The sequence below is a fragment of the Haliotis asinina genome, chromosome 16 (assembly GCF_037392515.1).
Source record: "Haliotis asinina isolate JCU_RB_2024 chromosome 16, JCU_Hal_asi_v2, whole genome shotgun sequence".
NCBI classification, from domain to species: Eukaryota; Metazoa; Mollusca; class Gastropoda; order Lepetellida; family Haliotidae; genus Haliotis; species Haliotis asinina.
Window position 1 is genome coordinate 38,593,261 of NC_090295.1, and position 23,999 is coordinate 38,617,259.

The window sequence follows — 23,999 nt, forward strand, 5'->3', positions numbered from 1 at the left end:
CACCTCAGTGTATTGGCTGTCTAGCACTGTAATACACTTCAGTGTACTGGCCCGCTAGTCAAATGTAATACTCCTCAGGATATTGGCTGTCTAGTCAATGTAATTTACCTCAGTGTACCTAGTACATGGGTAATGCCTTAGAGGTACTTCAGGACAGTCAATGTGAATGCAATTGAACTGACTAGTCAATGTGGACACAGAGGACCTATGCATTTGAAGCAGAGAGTCATTGTAACAACAGACAACACCAGTCTGTAACCTTAGTTACATTAACTTCCATTCATATTCAATAAGTTACTGTCAATGCACAAGATTATGATATGAAAAATATCACTCCTCTACACTTGTTGTGATAAACATTACATGGCAAACAGACTTAATGGCTGTTGGCTTTGGAATCGGTGGGATTTCATCCTTGAATCACCAATTTTAATCAGTTTTCACTTTATATCATATTTTCCTGAAATCTGCATGTGAAAAGATTTGATTGGAAATAAAAAAAGATCACATTCCATAACTGCAATTACTTGACAGTCTGCAACTGGATGAATGCCTTTATAAGGTATGAATAGAATACTGAATTGTTGGTTTCCTTCACAAATCATTTACCCATATATGGACACTTACAGTCATTAATTTTATAAAGGAAGAGTAACCAGTCAATAATGACTAGTACCTTTAGAATATTATTTAGAAGTTCATGTGAATCTGCCTGTAGATTCTCACATTAGCACTGTCTGAAGTACAGAGATACCACAGAAAGTCCTGAGGCCATTTTGCAGCCTAGCATGCAGCAAACTGGAGATGAAATTGTCCCAATGCCAGTAACACAGCTCCAATTCTACTTATGGTTTCGGAGAAGGCACAATGTCACACATTTCCGACAATATTTTGGCCTATATTTTATATATCTGGGACATATGCACTCACGATATCTTCATACTGATGCAACAAAAGACTTTCTCTTAACACTTGCCTGAATTCGATAATCAAAACTTCAAGGCACACAGATTCCATACAGAGGACACTGGCCATGTATGAAAAGTAACAAATTGCAATCAACAGGGATCTAATTTGAGTCCTGTATTTGAGGGTTCCTGGGAAGCGTGCTTATAATTTCCAGGGGTCCTGGACAACAAAATAGGGGTCCTGGACAACAAAATAGGGGTCCTGGACAACAAAATAGGGGTCCCAGACACTTAAACATTATCATTAATATTTATATTGTTTTGTGTATCAAGCAACATATTAATTGTTTCAACAATGAAATTGCTGTAATACCATAACCCAGCTAGTATCAAACTCAGTGATAACTTACAGTTACTTGATTGGAATTTTTACAAAAGTATTTGGACTTTGTCGGCGTACTTGTGAATGCACTGATAAATTTCACTGCAGCCACAGTCAAATTTTATGTGTATAGGACACAAGAATTTGCATCAAAATCTGAAAAATGACACAGTATCAGTGTTTCCCAAACTGGTTTCAATCACAGGTTGTGTGTAGGATATTCATAAAGAGCGCTCAAAGGGACATAACTCTATGGGGTTCACTTAAATAATGTAGAAGGCCAGAGAGTTGATGTAAAGCAACATCGCGTTAATTAAATCAAACTTTTTAATTTAATACTGTAATCTAAATCCATAATTGTTTGGGGAATAAATTATATGGAAGATTCCCTGAGGGTTGATTGTATTACTGACACAAATGAATGATTTTATTTCAAGAGAAGGGTGGTGTGGCATTGTAGCTTTTAAATGTTAATAAAGACCTGCTGGCCCAACTGACTACCATTTCCATCCTAAGGCAGATGGCCAAAATGTAGCAGACCTTTTCTGGCAATGAGGAAAATATCATGTTAAAATACAACTGAAATAAAGTGAAAATAGGGACTTGTCAAAAATGTCAGTTTTAAACAAAGAAACATACTTTTCTCAAACTGACCTTCATTGTGACTTTAAAGCTGGGTCAGAATAGTGGTTCAAGTGTTGGCTCGACATGGTGCACACTGAAGACATGAATTTGATTCCCCACAATGGTACAATGCGTGGGGCCCATTTCTGTTGTCACCCACAGTGATATAGCTGGAATATTGCCAAAACCATCACAAAACTTAACTCACTCACTTTAAAGTTTTTGACCTATGGAGACCAAGGAAAGCCATACTTCACCTTGGATTGCATCCCTATATCTGTAACTTGGACGAGACCTATTTCCCTGTCATGACTTTCTCCAAACACTGCACCAAATATCTTATTTCAAACTTAAATACATCCATTTAAACAAATCTCCATGACTAACTTAGTCTCTTGATAAACACACTTTTTATAGAAACAAACAAACCCATACATATTGAAAAGGAGCCCCAGGTAGACCAGAGATTCAGAAATTTATCAGTACTTAAGGAAATCTACACTTGCTTCATCTAGAACTTTAGCATTACAGAGAGGGCTTGGCAGTATGGAAAGTAAAGTCGTTCAGGTACTGCGACACCAACTACTAATCTCCCTTAAAAAGCCAAATAAGATCAAATATAAATATTTCAATACTACAGCTAATTTATTTACTTAACTGTATCAATCATGAGCATCAGAACAAAAAGGCTGGGAAAATCAATGAATGCTCTAGCCATTCCCATGGAACATAGCAACTGACTTGCCAACCAGACACTGACAGCCAACTGACCTACTAGCATAATAACAAGCTTTACTAAACTCAGTGATTGCTAATTAGCACTGCTTGATGAAGGGGCTTCAATTATGAACAATAAGTCCCATAATTGTGAGTTTATACAGGGATTTACTGGAAACAAATTCTTGCATCCTATACTCAGAAATATTGACAACAGATGCGACAAAATAGATTAGCGCATCCACTGTGACGCAGAAAAAGTCCTCATACTTTTTTTATAAATATATTTCAAGTAACAAGAAGTTATCACTGAGTCTGCTACTAGCGGTGTTATGATATGATTTGAAGTTTAATTACAGTGGTGATCATGACACACAATACAATAACAGTAACTGAACTGCAACAATATTCAAACATAGTGTAATAATAACAGTTAAGTGTCTGGTATCCCCATCTTGTAGTCCAGGTTCCCTGAAAATTAGGAGTATGAGACCATAAAATACAGGGGGTAAATCCCCTATATATAATTGATATTTTGTAGATAGTTTTGTGGGTGACAGGATGGGATATTGTCAGGAGTGGAGGCATTCCCTGTCCAGCTGTAGTACTGTGTTTTAATCAACACATTACTTTATGGAAAATGAATTATTTAGGGTAGAGTACGATATGCACATGCTTTCACAGAACACCTGGTGTCATTGATAATCAGAGTCCCTTATGCATAATTGTCTTCACTGTTGTCATTTAAGGCTCAGTGAAATCTGTTTCCACTAATAATGGAGATTGATCATGTTGATTACAGTCTAGCATGGACATTATATATTTAGCATGTTTATTATTGGAGAAAATCAATGGTAAAAAAATCAATTATTAGTTATTATCAATACTTAATGAAGAAAAGGCTGACACTGATATCATGGAGTAATAATTCATACAAAAATCTGTTGTTAATTATTACCAATACAAGCAATATATTGGGATTCAGATATAAGGAAAATACAAGTATAGGATATTAGTTTCATCATGGTCTGTAATAGCTTAGAGAAGGACACCAATGTAAAATAACAAAAACTCATCTCGCAGGCATATTATTCAAAAAGGTATAAGTTATGACTACACAGTCTGAAAGTTGTTTCTACATAAATCCCAGCCTAAGGTAATAAGGACACGACAGCATTGACATAGCTTTTGTCTTACTGAAAGCTCAAAGAGTAATAATTACAAAACTTCATTTCAAGCTAGCACTCCATAATAGTTCTACAATATACCAGTCACTGATGCCAAATCACTACATCCGCATTTGAATCAATCCTCACCATGCACACTTTCAGCTCTTCATCAACAAGTAAATGACAAATTGGAAAGCAACACCCAAGACATCAGTTACAGTAACACAACCAACCATTAAGTCTGACAACCAAACTGTTCACTACTTGCCATGTCAGTTGGATGATATCAACAGTAACATCCCACATATCGGTTACAATTACACCACCTCCCAGTAAGTCACAACCAAACTGTTAGCTACTTGCCATGTCAGTTGGTTGATATCAACGGTAACATTTCACATAACAGTTAGAATTACACCACCTCCCAGTAAGTCACAACCAAACTGTTAACTACTTGCCATGTCAGTTGGTTGATATCAACGGTAACATTTCACATAACAGTTACAATTACACCACCTCCCAGTAAGTCACAACCAAACTGTTAGCTACTTGCCATGTCAGTTGGTTGATATCAACAGTAACATTCCACATATCAATTACAATAACACAACCAACCATTAAGTCTGACAACCAAACTGTTAACTACTTGTCATGTCAGTGGGATGATATCAACAGTAACATCCCACATACCAGTTACAGTAACACAACCAACCAGTAGGTTACAACCAAACTGTTAGCTACTTGCCATGTGAGTTGGTTGATATCAGCAGTAACATCCCACACAATCAACTAGTAACAATAGAAACAAACTTTTCCCTACTCCCATGTCAATGGGGAATCACCTGGGTTCAAAAGTCATGATACAGCAATATAGGCATATGAATGAAGTAACCTTTGAAAAACCTCATCAAACTAGCTGAAATTCCAAAGTCCTGCACATACTGCTATCATTAGGGAACTGTATTCTGGCTACTGCAAAGATAAATTGCTGCCGATATGATTAAATGATCTAGACAAACGAATGGTTACACCTTCAATTTGCTCGAAAATATGAGTTTGAAATAGCAAAACAAGATGTTATTTGGCAACCTGTTTAATAAATCAAAGACTTCCACCACTAATCCAATGTGGTCTAATCAGCTCACCTGATAACAGTTCATATAACACTAACATCTACTGAAACTTATGTCCAGCTCAAGGTTGGTGCTGTTTGGAAAAATTGTTGGCGCAGAGTGTAATTTAAGCCCTCTCATAAATCTAAGTTGTACATGTCCATGAAATTGTATGACCAGATCAATGAGATAAGTTATCAGTAAGCAATAGCCCTAACTACTTCACTTCAAGTTAATGGTTGGCCAGTCACCACAGGAGGTGGTAAATAACAGGCACAGTGATATAATGTAATATACACCAGTATGCTAATTGCTATAAATGCCAGCCTTCATAGCTAGGACATGTGTCCATGGAATTTGCACATTTACAGGAAATCCACTCAGTAGATTCCCACACCAAAAAGTGAGGTGTGGGTATGCCTCAGCTGACTGTCTAACTATGGAAGCTTAAGCAGTTTGTTATGTGATATACATTCAAGTTCAGGCCTGAGAGTTTCTATCTCTGAAAACTGCCACAACCATGGAAATAATATCACGTAACAGATACATTAAACGATCCTTGTATATGGTTAAAGAATACTTTTACCACTAACTCTACAGAACATCAGTGCATGTTGTACACGGGCAAAGCCAAACAATGAAATCTATTTATAACCAAAATGATCTGATATATCACATGACACTTGAAAAATAGGACACATCTATTCCCATATGACCATCAACCTACATGCTGAATACCTAGTCATTCAACAGTTTCAACGAATTTAAAACAGTCATATGAGCTCTATGAAGAGAGTATGTCAAAACGCACTAATCTCAAATTGACAGATGGTGTCAACATAATGACATGACTGGTAGTATGCTGGAGTTATGCTGTCAACAAAATATATTTCAACATGAGGGTAATACTGTTTTTTCTTCGTGCGAGGCCAGTCGTATGAGCTGGTCAATAAATTCTTTACTGTCCGTGTAGCAGGTCAGTCTTAGGGTAACTTCATAACATTCTCTAATGAAAGGGATTTTACATTACTCGAACAGTTCGGATTTGCGAGGTTCGACGTAAAGAGTACTTAGCGTCTGTCTTTACGTCCATTACAGAACAATGATGTAACAGTCTACGGAATTCTCGCATAGATTATTATGATAACCAACGTCATCTTATCGAATTTTTGTCCGATTCAACTCCAGCGAACCAACGAACTCGGCAACAAACAGCGGGGCTAAAACAGCTGAGCGGATCTCGATCCGCCCTTGAAAACCTCTACTCGGATTTACACCCCAGTGAAACCAGCTAATGACTACATCTCGGTCAACTAAAGCCTTTGGTCGTGACCTTTACTAATCAAGAGTTAGTCTATGTACTTACTTAAGGCAAAGATCGAGCTCGCGACAGACGATCCGTACATCCAACCTTCCTCTCTTCTGCAATACATCAATGCAGAGCTGACGCATGGGCAGAAGAGTAAGGAAGGGGGGTAACTCTCATATCCTATCGTCAACAATCAAGACAGAACTTCATTCATGAGGTCACGACAACCAAACATTTTGTTGACCTGCGACAAAGAAAGAAAGACGCATCATATCCAAGTGAAACCAATGGATTCCATGCACTTATTTCATTGTTACAAGTACTGAGCCCAGTCTATTTAATTCACCGGTACTTCACTCGTTCGGTCGATCGTTTTGAAATAATATAGTTAAGACGTAAATGACGATGAAATTTCGTGGTTTGATTTCATGATTTCAGATTAACTACACGTTTAATTTGAACAGAAAAAGCGTGGTCTTACTTTGAATCCTCGCGCACAATGAATGTGCAATGCATTCTAAGAAAATAGTCAAATATGTTTACAACGTGTCTAATAATAAATGACAGGCTGCACCAAAAAGTGGCCAGTCCTGAACAAAGACAGCCAGTCCCCCAAACTAGAACTCTTCTTTCAAACCAAGTCAAACATTTCCCCCGTCCAAATGGCCATCCTTCACAAATGTAGACCGCCAAGGACGGTAGGACGGGCTATATTTTATGCACTGTCCCAGGTGGTATTCAAACTTTGACACAAAGTTGGCAATGCATGGTTTTGCCCCACAGTTTGCCAACGTTGGGCCAACGTCTGAATGCTACCTTCGGAAATGCAGTTAAGTGCACAATATTATGACCGCGAATAGTGATGTCGTAGAGTCATATGTTACGCTAATATTCTATTGCCAAATCTGAAACAATATTAATCCCATTTTAGGTATCATTTTTTCACGCGTTCGTTGCGCAAGGAACAACAATGAAATTTATTTGAACGCAGCATTGATCAGAAGGGCTGGGGCGGGTCCATATTTTCTATCCAGGGACCCCAGCCCCTATTACCCTACCCTATCCTGATACCCGTTAGGTTATTTCCTGATATCAATTTGCAAGAAATGGCAATATATTATTCAGCTCGGAAACTAAAATTTCGAGTTTTCCAATGTCTTATATCCATTCATTATTTTCAAGAGAAGTGATTGTAAATTATGTCCACCGACACATAGACAACCCACACTTTAACTCATGAAATAATACTATAGTTCACTGATTAACCTATTTTTGACATCACAACGGGTGTGTGATCACAACGCATTCACCAATATTCCAGCTATGAGGCGCCGGTCTGTAAATAATCGATTGTGGACCAGACAATCCAGTGAATAACATCATGAGCATCGATCTGCACGGGTCTTCACGGGTCTGATCACAACAGGCCCGGGTGTTGAGACGGGCACCCGTCCCAGCCCTAATGAACAGCAACGTTCTCACAGATCTCGTACATGTGAGAACGGAGACCACGGCTGGGGCACGTTCACTTGCCCCATATTCATATCATGGCATTGGACCCATTTGGTGTTGTGGTCACAAGCACACGTGCACGTGCGCACGCACGCCCACACACACACACGCACGCACGCACACACACACACACACACCAACACACACTGACGCTATTCTTGAAACTAAAACACATTCAACTAACATGCGCATGCACCCGGTTTAATAAATCACGGCCTTGCCTATGAATTCTATCAGAATCAACACGGATGTAAGACAGGAAGAACAACACAGTCTCAAGAATTCATGCACGTGACGACCACTTTAAATAACGCACGGTAGGGTAATAAATGCAATATCTACCCTTGAAGCTTCTATCGCGGTGTCAGCTGGGTGAATATATCCCGTTGTTCACGAGCCGTGATGCGAGTCTGGCCACTCTACTTGTACCGGTCAGCCACGTGCTCTCCTTGGTTACGGCGGCCATGCCTGCACATAGATTAGCTGACCATAAGACTTAATTAACGACCCATTGTGACCAGGTCAGTTCAAGTTGAACTAGGTAATTAGCCCCATGGGGCTGCCATTGTAGGGTGACTTCATGGGGTAAGTGACCCCCTCGAGAACAGGGAAATATTCAAGGGTCGTTTGTCTGCATTGATCCATGCTTATCGAATTCCTTGCTATCTTCATGCATACGCACTAACAACGCCAGAAACTAATTTACATCACCCGTTCTCGATGTAACAGCTAGAACGTTTTAACTTTCAACTGTACATGTAATTAGAATCTGAGTCAGAAAAGACCCGACCAAATGTAACCATTATACTCCGAAACGTATTCCTCGTGAAAAAAGAACCCGACATCCATAAGACTCTCTTCTCCAAATGTAGCCAACCACTGCAATTCAATGCCCTTAATAGTTGCTCATGTTATCAACCTTGGGTTTTCGACTAGGATGTCATCTGCCAGGCAAGAGGTAGCATACACTTGAAATCTGGATTTTGATACATTACGACACCGCCATCAAAACGTGAGTAGACTGAAAACACACATGACTCAATCAAGGGGTCAGATAGAACACGGATACCCGTATCAAATGCATGACCACTGAATACAACACTGATACCCGTATAAAATGCATTACCATTGAATACAACACTGATACCCGTATAAAATGCATTACCATTGAATACAACACTGACACCCGTATAAAATGCATGACCATTGAAAACAACACTGATACCCGGATAAAATGCATGACCACTGAATACAACAATGATACCCGTATAACATGCATGATCATTGAATACAACACTGACACCCGTATAAAATGCATGACCATTGAAAACAACACTGATACCCGGATAAAATGCATGACCACTGAATACAACACGGATACCCGTATCAAATGCATGACCATTGAATACAACACTGATACCCGTATCAATTGCATGACCATTGAATACAACACTGATACCCGTATCAAATGCATGACCACTGAATACAACACTGATACCCGTATAAAATGCATTACCATTGAATACAACACTGATACCCGTATAAAATGCATGACCATTGAATACAACACTGACACCCGTATAAAATGCATGACCATTGAAAACAACACTGATACCCGGATAAAATGCATGACCACTGAATACAACAATGATACCCGTATAACATGCATGACCATTGAATACAACACTGACATCCGTATAAAATGCATGACCATTGAATACAACACTGATACCCGCATAAAATATATGACCATTGAATACAACACTGACACTCGTATCAAATGCATGACCATTGAATACCCGTTACTTAGAGTCAGTGTCCAAGGCTGGGTAATCTTATATCACCTTGTATGTTAATTCCACAGTATGGCAGCTGTTCTGTCTTTCAACAGTGAAGCTAAATTATTCCGACCGAAACATATCGGCAAACGGCACGTGGACGTATAGCCAGACATACGTTTGTTTGCCATATAATTGATGTCAAAGTGTTCGCAGCCTCTCTGTCAGTCGATCTGATGTAATATCACACTGTATGTACGTGGACGATCCGTTATCTTACACATATATGGACACCAGAAATGGGCTTCACACTTTGTACCCATATGGGGAATCGAACCCGGGTTCACGGGGTGACGAGTGAACGACTTAACTATTAGGCTACCCAATCGGTTTTTGGGGGGACGAAGTGTTCAGATCATGTTGGTAATATTCATGAAAAACTAAAATCTATCCGTGAGATATCCGTTACCAGATATACCTCTTGCCCATTTTGCGATTAGTTTGGCACCAGTGATTCAGAGCAGTTGGCCACGTTTCCTCTCTGTCGCTTATCGGTTTGATCCCGTGCTTTCTCGGATTCTGAGTGCAAACACGTTTTCTCCAACCTGTGTGCCTTTATATGCCAATACACCCCTTCTGCCTCTGTATGCCAATCCGCACCCCTTTACCTATGTGTGCCAATACACCTCTTCTGCCAATCCGCACCCCTCTACCTATATATGTCAATACACCTCTTCTGCCTCTGTATGCCAATCCGCACCCCTTTACCTATATATGCCAATACACCTCTCCTGCCTCTGTATGCCAATCCACACCCCTCTACCTATATATGCCAATACACCCCTTCTGCCTCTGTATGCCAATCCGCACCCCTCTACCTATATATGCCAATACACCTCTTCTGTCTCTGTATGCCAATCCGCACCCCTTTACCTATATATGCCAATACACCTCTCCTGCCTCTGTATGCCAATCCACACCCCTCTACCTATATATGCCAATACACCCCTTCTGCCTCTGTATGCCAATCCGCACCCCTCTACCTATATATGCCAATACACCTCTTCTGCCTCTGTATGCCAATCCGCACCCCTTTACCTATATATGCCAATACACCTCTCCTGCCTCTGTATGCCAATCCACACCCCTTTACCTATATATCCCAATACACCCCTTCTGCCTCTGTATGCCAATCCGCACCCCTCTAACTATATATGCCAATACACCTCTCCTGCCTCTGTATGCCAATCCGCACCCCTTTACCTATATATGCCAATACACCTCTTCTGCCTCTGTATGCCAATCCATACCCCTCCACCTATATATCCCAATACACGCCTTCTGCCTCTGTATGCCAATCCACACCCCTCCACCTATATATGCCAATACGCCCCTTCTGCGTGTGTCTGCCAATACTCCCCACCAATCTATGGATGCAGATCCGCCCCTTCTATATATATATATATCTATGTATGCCGTAAGAGGCGACACAATGATTGGGGTGGTCAAGCATGGTCACACCTTTGACGGTGGGTTATCAAACTTGTGATCATGACCGGATGCTCATAATATCGACCACGTAGGTCATAGCATCGATCACCGGTTTGTCTGCTACCTAACTAGATTATTTCATCGTGGTCATGTATGCGGAATAGTACTAACGTTAAACAACAAATACACCATTTCGTTCAGGAAAACATCCATTGTTGCAAAGCACTCGACCAGGTCTGCTAGAACGTGTTAAAGCTTTCGCTCGTCACGTCAAAGGTCCTGGTTCTGTTCCCATTTCTGGTGTCCCCAGATACTGATGTAATATTGGTAAAAGCACCGTAGCCGTGAATATAAACTCACTCATGGCAGCACAACATACCCTGCAGGTGAGTGGGTGGGTTGCGTGCACACAATTACATCATGGTGAGTCATCTTGATGGGAGGAAAGTCTGAGTGGTCTGTCACGTACGTTGGTGCTGATGAACCCGGGGCCACAGTGGAGGCGTCCATATGTTCGACCTCACGACCTGGGACTCCTTCCACGAAACAATCTTTACTAAGGTCAACCTAAGTCCCATTTTTTAACATTGCACTAAGGTCACCTTAGTGACTTACGGTCACTGTTGTGCTGTTTGAAGGAGGCTGAAGATGTCACCCGGCGAGGTTCTTCACCAGGACATCCATACCAAACAGATACCGCTCTTCTCCCAACTGTTGATAATGGCTTCACAAAAGTGTTGTCAGAACTGACAGTTGGCAGTTCGTTCTGCATTATGGGCCAAAAAAACGCAACCTATTATGTTGAGATCAGTTTTACGCCGCTTTTAGCAAAATTCCAGCAATATCACGACGGGGAACACAAGAAATGGATATCATAGCCTTATAAACAAAGTATATTGCACTCACCCTGTATCAATATAACGTCAACAAATATAACTTCGCGTTCTGATTGTTAAATCATTTATACACACAAAGAGTAGGCAATAATATGAAATTAGCGACGTCTTTCAGCAACACGTGTCCATACCAGTGCTACAATGAGCTCATAAGGAAACAATAGTCCTGGAGTGGGTGCGGCCATATTTCATTTCGATTTATGGACTAAAATTCAATTTGGCGTAATGCCCATTGCAGTGTATCTGTTGACGTGTTAGTTGATGGACACTGCTATAACTACGACGTCATGATCAGCTTTGAAAGTAGCGCCGTTAAACTCATCTCATTCACGTACTGTAATAAACGCGAGTGAGTGCGTTTAGTTTTACGCCGCACTCAGCAATATTCCAGCTATATGGCGGCGATCTGTAAATAATCGAGTCAGGACCAGACAATTCAGTGATCAACAACATGAACCTCGATCTTCGCAACTGGGAACTATGACATGTGTCAACCAACTCAACGAACCTGACCACCCGATCCCGTTAGTCGCCTTTTACGACAAACGTAGTTGCCTTTTATGGCAAGTATGGGTTGCTGCAGGCCTCTCCTACCCTGGGACCTTCACGGGTCATTGTAATAGACATCTTTAAGTGGTATTTAGAAGCTGATATGATGAAGAGCACTTTTTATGGATGGACCAATTCTTTATTGCACCAGATGCGACGTTTGGGTGTAGATCCTAACGCCGTTATCATTTGCTTGATAGCGGTGATGGAATCTGCACAGATCTACTGCAATAAAGCTGTCCATCTATAAAAAGTGCTCCACTGCTGCAATGAGCACTGCTAAGCGATACATCCATGACACACCCCGGGGACAGTTGTTGTACAGGTGAAATACAACTGGTGTGACATAAAAGTGATATAAAACGGAGAGCTGACGTTATAACATACTGCATCACGCAACTGACACATATGCTGGTGCAACACTGACTGTATGTACTTGGCCTATCACGACTACCACCACAGAGGGGAAACTGGTCAGATATTACCTATCAGGTATAGATACATATATTGCAGATTATTATTAGATATATCAGTCCATTTCGACACAAGCTATGCTCCCTAGCATAGATCGGGCTGCTTTTTGAAAACTAACAATATTATGACACTTTTATCAAAAGCAGGTGTTCCTAAATAACAACTAAGTATATAAACAATTTATCTGAGTAAGTGAGCAGGTGAGTATACGCGTTTACGCCGCACTCAGCAATATTCCAGCTGTATATAATCTTGGCCAGACAATCCAGTGATCAACAGCATCCACCTGCGTAACTGGGAACCGATGACATGTGTCAACCAAGTCAGCGAACCTGACCACCCGATCCCGTTAGTCGCCCCTTTCGACAAGCTTATACCATGCCTAGGTATGGATAGCGCGTCGGCCCCTTGATCTTTCACGTGATCTTTCTTTCACATAGTTTTCCATATAATACAGCATAGTCTTCCATATAATCCAGTATCTCATCTTGGTACAGATACCCTGTCCAAGATAATTCTGTACCTCATCTTGGTACAGATACAGTGTTGTGGGTGCGCCAGTAGATCATCATCGTACAGGTACCGTGTCCCAGGTGATCAAGTGCCTCCTCACAACAGACAACCGACAGCTGGCCTTCCCTCTGGTGAAGCAACCGGCTTCATAGTCAACGTCATAAGATAATCCTTAAATAATGTTGAGTCAGCTAATCTTTGTTTTCTGAGATAAAGAATTCAGATGGAAGGAAGGAATGTGGAAATCTGGCATGCAGTCGCCCTCAGATAAGTAAATATTGGTTTTGTAATTTGTGCCGGGCGAGTTATACAATTTCTGCTTGACGTTCCCCAGCGTTACGATGACCTCCGTGGCTGTGTTGACCTTGACAGTGGGCGGTGTAGATAGTCGCTAGTTAATGACGTTCTGGGCTCTCTATTGTCTCACTTGTCACTCTTTGTTGTGGGGTACAGAAACTAATCATGTATACACCATAGGTTTAGATTGTTGTTTTCCATAGATGTTAAGTTATAATGAATGTTCTCATAGTGAACCTGTAAAGCTATATCGAACAAATTTTATGGATTACTAGTTCTTTATTTCATGTGTATGACATTTCGATGCCCTTTCTTGTATCATTGTCGAAAGGGGATGGGAACGTGCCAAGAATCTCAACCTCACTGAATATTTGAGAAGGAGATGTAATCTGTGAGGTTGTATCTAGTTGTATTGTAATGTATTGTATTGTTGTGTTGTCATAAGGATAATGCATCGTTTAACCATAGATAACATTTTGGCGCTAAGATACCTCAATTGTCGATCGAAAGTTGTATTCGAAATTAACAGAAAACATACTTTGCTCATCCTAAACGAAGCGAATAATGTAAGGTTAAACAAAAACAGTGAAATGTTTCTCGGGCATCGGCGCGTCACTTTTATTTGTGCGCGTAACAGTTTTTTATTACAATTTAAAAACAATTTTGACTTTGCCGCGTCCCGATCATCCATTTTTCCACTATAAGAATGAGTGTCTGTAAGTACGAATGTGACTGAATCTAAAACTCTTTAACACTTGCTAAAACGTCCAAAACTGTATTTCTGAGAGAGAAAAATATAAATGTGTGCCTCCCTCGTCACTTTATTTTATCAAAACGTTTTGACAAAGCCCTACCGCCCTCGTCACTTTTGAAACAAATGTACCCTAGAAATATTTAATTATTTCTTATGCAGCCTAATGATTTTAAAGAATGATAATCAACTATAACAATCACGCCTATATGTTTTCAGTTCCATTTTGTATTAAAGTTCATTATCATTCTTTAAAATCATTAGCTGCATATAAGAAATAATTAAATATTTCTAGGGCAAATGTGACGAGGGCGGTAGGATGGGAGTAATCAGACATAAGAACATGACACGGTACAGTGCGTCTGGTGAAAGTATGCATCGTGGTGTCATATTGATAAACTTACGTATACAGCCGGAAAATGCAATAAAAATATTCAGTGTCCTTTTAGTGCCATATCTCGTCCTTCACATGAATCTTCGAAAAGTTAACATATATAATATAGGACTTGAACACTTCCATGATCAATACTACTCTTATTTAGCATGACAGGCTGTTATATGGGTCTAACAATGCCACGACGTGATAACAGATAGGGTGCTGACAGACACCAGGTGTTGGCGAAAAGGTAAGCGCAGCATGTCGCACATGTTGCATGTCACACTGTACCTAAGCTGATGCCGGTAACGTGCGTTACTATAGACATATGTGCGTTACCAGCGTCACGACATGGCGGCAGGTAGATTGCTTGACGATCACTCCCATCGTATTAGTAGTCTTCCGCGTGAATACAATCAAAATTTATTTAGCGCACTGATAAACCTTGATGGTGCTAATACATTGAATGTACAGAGTTTGCTTGTTAATGTTTATGTGTTGAAGAATAAGCATTTTTAAAATCGCCTGAGGACGTCGGTAACTCAAACGACACAAGCCGCCATGTTGGGATGCCGGTAACGTTAGCAGCATGACGTTGAGTAGGGTGACGTCAGTGCCTCACGTGACCAAACTTGGGGACATTGGTTACAGCTCAAGATAAGGAGCTGCATCCCCACATCATGTCGCCATGGATACGTCATTTTAAGTGAGGACATGCCCTCCACGTGTCCACATATAACGCTACCATTGTCACACAGTCTTATGGGAAATCCTTTCTTTTGTCTCGTTTATTTCTATTTTAAGTGGGTACATACGAAGTTACAGCTGTTGTCAGTCGATGTGTAGTAACAACGGACCAAGACATGCAATACGATAATTTATCCTTTTATATCGGAATACAAACTACCGATATGTTTTTCAACCCATTCGTCTTTGTTATATTTCTTGGTTAAGACTGGGTATTCATTTGCGCATATCATACGCAGTTGTTAAGAGCAGTATCAGTTGCTTCCGATTTACAGTACACTGTTATTCTCTATCCGGGATATTAACAAGTGCAAGGATTTGGAAGTCGCGGTGGCTGAGCGGGCTAGGCGGCTGACTTTGTGTGCCGGCGATTAGGTGCCTGACTCTGAGGGTGCAGGTTCGAATCCCGGATGGGACTCAACCCCAAAAGTGCTAGAATTTGTACTTTACTAAGAAAGTGAAATCCCAAATATGACATATGTTGCAAGTAGTTTGTCCTAGTTGGAGTACACGGTGGCCTAGTGGTTAAAGCATTCGCTCGTCAAGCCGAGGGCACAAGTTTGATTCCACTCATCACCTCTCGGTTCTCCGCTACGATGATGTGGTTGGAATATGCCTAAATGCGGCGTAAAACTATTTATTATCATTGGGAGGAATGTTGTGGGGTACCGGTGAAGGTCCCAGGGTAGAATAAGCCTTCAGCAACCCATACTTGCCATAAAAGGCGACTATGCTTGTCGTAAGAGGTGACTAACGGGATCGGGTGGTAAGGCTCGCTGACTTCGTTGACATGTCATCGGTTCCCAGATCGATGCTCATGTTGTTGATCACTGGATTGTCTGGTCCAGACTCGATTATTTACAGACCGCCGCCATATAGTTGGAATATTGCTGAGTGCGGCATAAAACTAAACTCACTCAAAGTTATGGGGAGAAGGGGTAACCAACATGTATAAGCAGTCGCTGCCGAAAGTAACCGGTATTTATTCCGTAAATCCGTACCACTGATGATATTGGTGCCACTACTCGTGTTTGTGCTGGAATATCTATTTATACAGAAGCTAAGACGCGCGATGGAACAACAAAAGAACGTTAGAATCCATGATCATACACCTCCTGTCTCCATGGAACTAGGAAGAAAAGAAGACGCTGATAATCCTTGATGGACCCAAACCGAATCGGCAAACGTTGTTACCGTCATGGTATTTGTTTCCGAAATGAAACATTTTGAGAATAGCTTTTGTTAAATATCTTGAATATAAGTTAGAAAGGGGACTTGAGAACCCTAGATACTGAAGAACTCTAGGCTTGCCAAAACGTTGCAGATTTGCTTTGGACTGGAAGATATATTTACGTAATGGGAGAAAAGTGTGACTGAGTAAAGTAATGACATTTGATGATATATTAAAAGTCACACTTATGATTCTGGATAATCAGTCGCACGTTGCGGACAAGGTTCACGCCTACATTGTTATAGAACCTTATAGTTGTGTCAAAGTTCGGTCATTGAATGATGGTGGTAGCTCACAATCCAGTATCTGCGATCAATTAACGGTATTGGTGTTACGTCATGACTGGATCTTCCTGGCTTAACAGCTTTGCACCTTTCCCAGTCAGGCTACAGTCAGTGCATAAACTCCTTAGTTTTATAACCAGATTGATCAATGAGGGGATAGATCAAATTAAGCCCCCTCTACCCCACCCCCTTGAAACACGACCCCGACAGCTCTATCCCTGCCCGTGTACCTTGTCGGCGTTAAGTGAATGACCCTAGGTAACATGAACCCGTCTTATCTTACACCATAAATCAGACAATGAGATCAAAGGACGCGCTCCGCGGTCACGCCAGGTGACCGTTGCAGGTCTCATAACCCCACGGCTGACCAGTGTCCAAGTACGTGATATAACGGCGCTGGATGAAATAAAGATTTCACACGGATAAGAGACACCCATATTAACACAGTCCATCACGCAAACAGTTCGTGCCAGGCTTTTGTGATAATTAAAATTACACCGAAATGGGTTTTCGATGCAAGCACATGGCGTTTTTGTAGAAATAAAGACCCATGAAGATCGAGGTTATTTGGTTAACTATTGCCTAACGTGACTGGAAGTCTTTGAGTTGTTAGTTGTACAGGCACTTCCATAGACTAACAACTAGTCTCTGAAATGAACATATTTTACTGAAAACACGTTCATAGTGAAAAAAAATAATACAATAAAATGGAGCCCTGAGACTTTCTTCATTTTCAGAAGCTAAGGAAATCTAGACTTGCCACATTTTCTAGACTTGCGTGGGCTTTCTTGGATATATTTACTTCAGGGTCTGTACGACAGACTAGCACTTCCACATTTCACTCTCCTAGAAATAATGGCACGTATGGGAAGACAAATTAAATTCTGGGCACATACAACCCCACGATCTGTGCTATATATTTGGTCCCCATGTTTAGAATTGTCCAAATGCCCTGTCGACGTGCATTATAACGTGTTGACGTGTCCTGGGTTGAAATTTGTCTCCAACAAGCCCATGGTCGTAAGAAGCGACCAAATTCATTTTGATCAGAGTTGATGACCTGGCTGATAAAACGTCATCGTATCCCGACGGAGGAGATTGGCGTGCAGCAAATCAATCACCTGATTATCTGCTTCAGAGACGATTATTTACAAGCTGTCGTCATAAAGATGGAATAGTGTTGATTTATACAACAACCAAACTTTAATGTAGAGATGGAATCGGTTACTGATAGGTCACTGTGACCTTAACAGCTTGATGACGTAACACAGGCTCTTTATGAGAATGGGGACTTTCCCATTACAATTTCCGATAATCCACCGGTCGATAAATATAGACATTCTAAAGTATGCATGCAAGTGATTCATGTCTCCGGGACAATTAGTTTCCGCAGGAAAAATGTTTCAGAAACTCGCCGTGGAAATACTATTTCAGTGAACAGTTTCTGCTGCATAATATTTCCTGGGGTGTTGCTTCCCGTTGGAAGAATGTCCATGGGGAAGATATATCTTATTACATGTGAAGGAGATCGATATAACAGTGGGAAGTTGGCCATGGTGCCATATCACCAATCTGTCACATGTAATGGTTTATTGTTAACACCCTCCTACGCGATCCACTCAAAACTCACGCTCCCGTCTCAGGATTACACGTGCTGTTTATGCTCATATAATGTGACTATTTTCGTCATTTGATTATTCGATACATGTTGTTTTGCCATAGTCCCGTCAACGCTCCCTATAAATGATAAACGTTACACAGATAAGTCTAACATGCCGAAAATCGAAATTACGTGACTTATGCATCTCAAGTAATGGCTCCATGACCTTGATGAGGATGATACCGACCCGACTCAGTGCTCTGTGCTGTTTGCACATACTTAACACAGTCTTCTATACCCGTTAAGGGCGGCAGTAATCCAGTGCATCGTACGTGAAGGGAAACATTTGAACAGACGTGTCACATTAAATAGGGTACGTGGGTCGGTCTGTATATCTATAGCTTTGACAAAAGAAACCATGACAACCAGACCGGAAGTATAGGAAATGGGTCGATCGCGCTGACTACAATACACTTTCATCCCGTTGTCATCTCCAGTTTGACCAAATCTCAAGATGCGAGTAATCAGGGGCGGAGACATCTTTTTGAGAAAGGTGGGGTGCACATTATGGTGACGTACGTGTGTGTGTGTGTGTGTGTGTGTGTGTGTGTGTGTGTGTGTGTGTGTGTGTGTGTGTGTGTGTGTGTGTGTGTGTGTGTGTGTGTGTGTGTGTGTGTGTGTGTGTGTGTGTGTGTGTGTGTGTGTGTGTGTGTGTGTGAAGGGTTGGGGGATGGGGGGATGCACACTTCATTTTTCTCCGGAGTGTCAATGATCAATAACAAACTGTCAAAATTACTTTACAAAGGTGAGTGCGCACCCCTACACCCCCGCCCCACCCCCGGGGTCAGTAGTTAAGTCTCCACCCATAGTGATGGAAGTTCCGTGTTTGATTTACATCATAGATACCTTGGGGCATTGCTACACTCACTCACTCACTCACTCACTCACTCACTCACTCACTCACTCACTCACTCACTCACTCACTCACTCACTCACTCACTCACTCACTCACTCACTCACTCACTCACTCACTCACTCACTCATACGCGGCAGCCTGAAATATTAATCAGTGGGTTGCCTGGCCTAATCACAGGTGGGCGAGCGATAGCTGGCCTATTGCCTAGAGTAACCAACTCACTGCATGCTCTTACAATTAGACAAATTATCTCCGGCATCTCCGGCTCTCATGATCGTGACCTGTCATTGACCCGCACGTAACATTTTCACATTCCATGGTAAGCGATGAGGCGTATGCACTTATTATGATCTCGATATATCAACACTTAGCGTTATCCTTCTACCTGTTCAGACGAACCTTTATGCTTGTAAAATGTATCTCTTATACCCGACTTCTGCGTAGTATCGTCCATATCGCTAAAATCTTCACCCCCACCCCCTCGTAAAGTCAGCTTAAACTCCGACATCAACGTCTACAGAGCATATCTATGCCCCTATTTCAACTTCAACGATGTGTCCAATCATCCCGTATTTTCGATAGATCGCTTCATGCCGTCACACGTCTACCCCACTTCAACTAGCTCATTTAACGCTTGTCCTGTATACAGTGGAAGCTCTCAAAATCGGCATCTGTCCAATCCAGCAAGCTGTCAACACCGGCATGAAATCACAGTCCCATCCGTGACTTTTACATTTGTCATCAGCTCTGTAATCTAGCACACTGTCTAAACTGATTGTGTATTCAGTCCCAACGAGTGCCGGTTTAGACAGCTTCCACTGTATATCTTTCTACCGTATATAATTATACAAACACAGCGTCTACCATATATACCGAGCCGTCATATTAATCGTACACAACCGGTAAAAACTTTATTCCTGTATATATTACCCACACTTTTGCCCATATGTCTCACAGCCTTCTTAAGGGGGCGGTGGGGTAGCCTAATGGTTAAGGCATCCGCTCGTCAGGCCGAAGATCCGGGTTCAGTTCCCCACATGGGTACAATACGTGTATTTCTGGAGTCCCACTCCGTGATATTAATGAAATATTACTAAAAGCGGTGTAAAACGATACTCACTCCATTTAAACCTATATATCCGATCGTGATATTAAACGATTGGTATCTGTCACATTGACCCGTTACACTCTACCTCTAATTCCGCCATTATAACCTGTTTTATCGTGCATATAAAACGACTACATAATAATATTTAATATATTGACCTATTTCTCTACAATATATTCAACCACCATATACACCCCATCTTTAGCACTATGCGTGAGTGTGTGTAGGTTTACGCCGCACCCAGCAATATTCCAGCTATATGGCGGCGATCTGTAAATAATCGAGTCAGGACCAGACAATCCAATGATCAACAACATGAACCTCGATCTTCGCAACTGGGAACCTATGACATGTGTCAACCAACTGACGACGAACCTGACCACCTGATCCCGTTAGTCGCCTTTTACGACAAGCGTAGTTGCCTTTTAGCAAGTATGGGTTGCTGAAGGCCTATTCTACCCCGGACCTTCACAGGTCTTAGCACTACACCCCGGGGGTAATGTAATAACTGCCTACTATGGAGGTGGAGCTCTTGGGAATCTGAAAAATCTTTGGTTTGAATCCAGCTTCATGAATTTTTGGCATGATACTGGTGCTGCTGGGATCTACCAAAGTGGAAAATGTCGGCACCAGTGCACCACTTCGTGTTTGGGTATATATTTTGTACGTCACATGTATATGAGGGTTATAATCAAAACATACTCTGTACGATCACTTATATTTTTATAATAACCAGTTTCCATGACGTTTAGGATATAACATATATCATATTTGTTATTACACTTTCTTAGTGAAGTACAGATTCCAGTCCTTTATTTGTGTTGTGTCCCATCCGGGATTTGAACCCACTCCCTCAAAGTCAAGTACCTAATTGAGAGTCAACTAAATCAGTCGCCTAACCTGCTCAGCCACCGCGACCTTAACAGTGCTAGAATCTGTACTCAGAAAGTGCAATCACAAATATCCTATCCCCACGTTTGTCCGCGGCTTCTACTCTACATGCCATATCTACACTCAACGATGCATACGGGTGATGTTATCTGTACAACTAACGTTTAATCTTCATCAACCTCGGTTATCCAGCGTCTGGTATTGACATTCTATTCTGATAAATACTCTCGAACCTTCTCCACCCAAACTTCACTGTGGAAAGAGACGTCAGAATCTCAATCTGAGATTTCTGTCAGTCACTGGAGAAATTTGATGAATTTTCAAGCTTGAATTGAGCTGTAACTGTAAATGGACCCAGGGTATCTATCACAACAGATATGGGATACAATACACTAGATAATCGATATGGCACTAGTACTGAATATGTTCAACCTCCATGGTTTACCCCTTTGTCTGACTCTATCTTCCCGGCGTTTGACCACACCTGACAACCGATCTGACACTACCCTACACCTCAGTATGCCTCCTGTACAGTTGTGTTTAACCCAACATGCCATCCGGCGACTCTGTGTGCCGAGCGCGCTCCCTGCTGCAGATACGGGAGAGAATGTTGCAAATACCAGCTGCCGCAGCTACATCTCAGTAGTGACATTTTCAAGTACAGGTGTATTTATGTTTCAGTTATTTCGGTCGTTGTTTGGCCTGCACGTGCATGTATCGGAAACGCCGAGGAAGTGCTGCACGTAGTCAGATAGTTCAACATCCGACATAGTCCAGCTGAAACAACCTGACCATCTGACCGAGGACGGACACACGCGGCCTAGCTATTTCCCCTTCCTGTCAGTGTCAATATGGCGACAATGTCTGCCTGGTGATCGAGGTGAAAGGAAGTGGCACCACGTCGCTCCAAGATCCTATCTGAGGCCCCGACTGTGGCTAACATTACAAATACAAAACAGTTGCTGAAAATAGATGAATATACTGTTATGTTATGTTTAACATATCTGGGCATGTTTAACACTGAAGTGCAAAAGAAACTATACACTTTATAACTGCATGTGTATTATTAATTACAAACGCTATCCAAACATTCCTTATCTGAACATTACTTACCTTACATTATCAAAGATGTATGTAAACATTTTTTTGCCCGTCATTTAAGGTTTAATTATCTTCGTTTACCTGGTCCGGACACAGTGTCGATATTGATAGTGCGGCATAAAACAACAGATAAATGCATAATAATTTGTCGAGTATTGTTTTAACGCCGCAACGCAATATTAACGAACAATCACGGCGTTAGACGCTTGAGTTGCGTTTCCCACACTCCCAGAATCGAACCCTGTCTCCCACTGTTGAACATATGAATATACACAAACAGATCAGGTACCTGGAAGTTGTAAGAGGAACTATGTTTGTTTCACAAACACATTGCATTCCCTTGAATTATTTTGAAACCTGGTCGACATTAATCCCCTGATGGACTGACAGGCACTGCACCCTAACGGAAGAACTGAGTATTATATTACTTGATGTTCACATGTTTTCTGCCATTTCCATTGGACAAAAGTGATGAGTGTACGCTTGCGTGATGGCACTGTTGACAAGGAAGTGCTATTCAATACATCAATATGTCAGTCTGTTGACTCATATTCACATGCAACGTCAGGAAATATCATCAGTCCAAACCCTTCCATTCCGGACCCCACACATTCCGGACTATATTGTTTGGGCGGCAGCATTCATCCTTAGGTACGTGGCCCCATCACTCCCCGTCATCGTCCTCATTAACGAGTTCTTGCTTTTGTTTGTTTGAGTGTTTGTTTCTTTCTTGTTCTGCATGGATGTACAAGTGTCATGATAACAGCACACGTGTTTTAGCTTGTCATTCACAGCATATGTTATTGGCAGCACGTTACTTGGCTGTTTACAGTTACCTTAGATCTTTCCTTTCACCTTTTATGTAATCTGTTAATTACCTTACCTGTGATTTTACCTGTTACCTGGATATTACCTCTTATCTTGCTAGCTGTTGCCTCAAGGTGACTTGCTACCTTCGTAGTCTAGTAGCTAAAGCGTTCGCTCCTCACGCCGAAGACCCGAGTTCGATTCCCCACATGGCTACAATGTGTGAAGTCCATTTTCTGGTGTCCCCCGCCGTGATATTGCTGGAATATTGCTAAAACGGCGTAAAACCAAACCCACTCAGTTGTTACCTTTGTTGTTGTCTGTTACCTGTTATCTGAATGTTACCTGTTATCTGAATGTTACCTGTTATCTGAATGTTACCTGTTACCTTGGATGTTACCCTGTTCGGTGGGGCTAGATTAGTGCTTGAAGTGCTCCCTTATCACGGCGAAGACC

At 41.5% G+C, this 23,999-nt stretch overlaps 1 protein-coding gene across 1 annotated transcript in view; it reads right to left on the reverse strand.

Annotated features, from left to right (window-relative positions):
* LOC137268074 (tripartite motif-containing protein 2-like) overlaps positions 1 to 6,357 on the reverse strand; it is a 49,579-nt gene extending 43,222 nt beyond the window's left edge. Inside the window, exon 1 of the mRNA XM_067802579.1 lies at positions 6,279 to 6,357. The gene's annotated coding sequence lies outside the window, so the exon portion shown is untranslated. The remainder of the gene's footprint in view (positions 1 to 6,278) is intronic.
* Between the last annotated feature and the right edge of the window lie 17,642 nt (positions 6,358 to 23,999).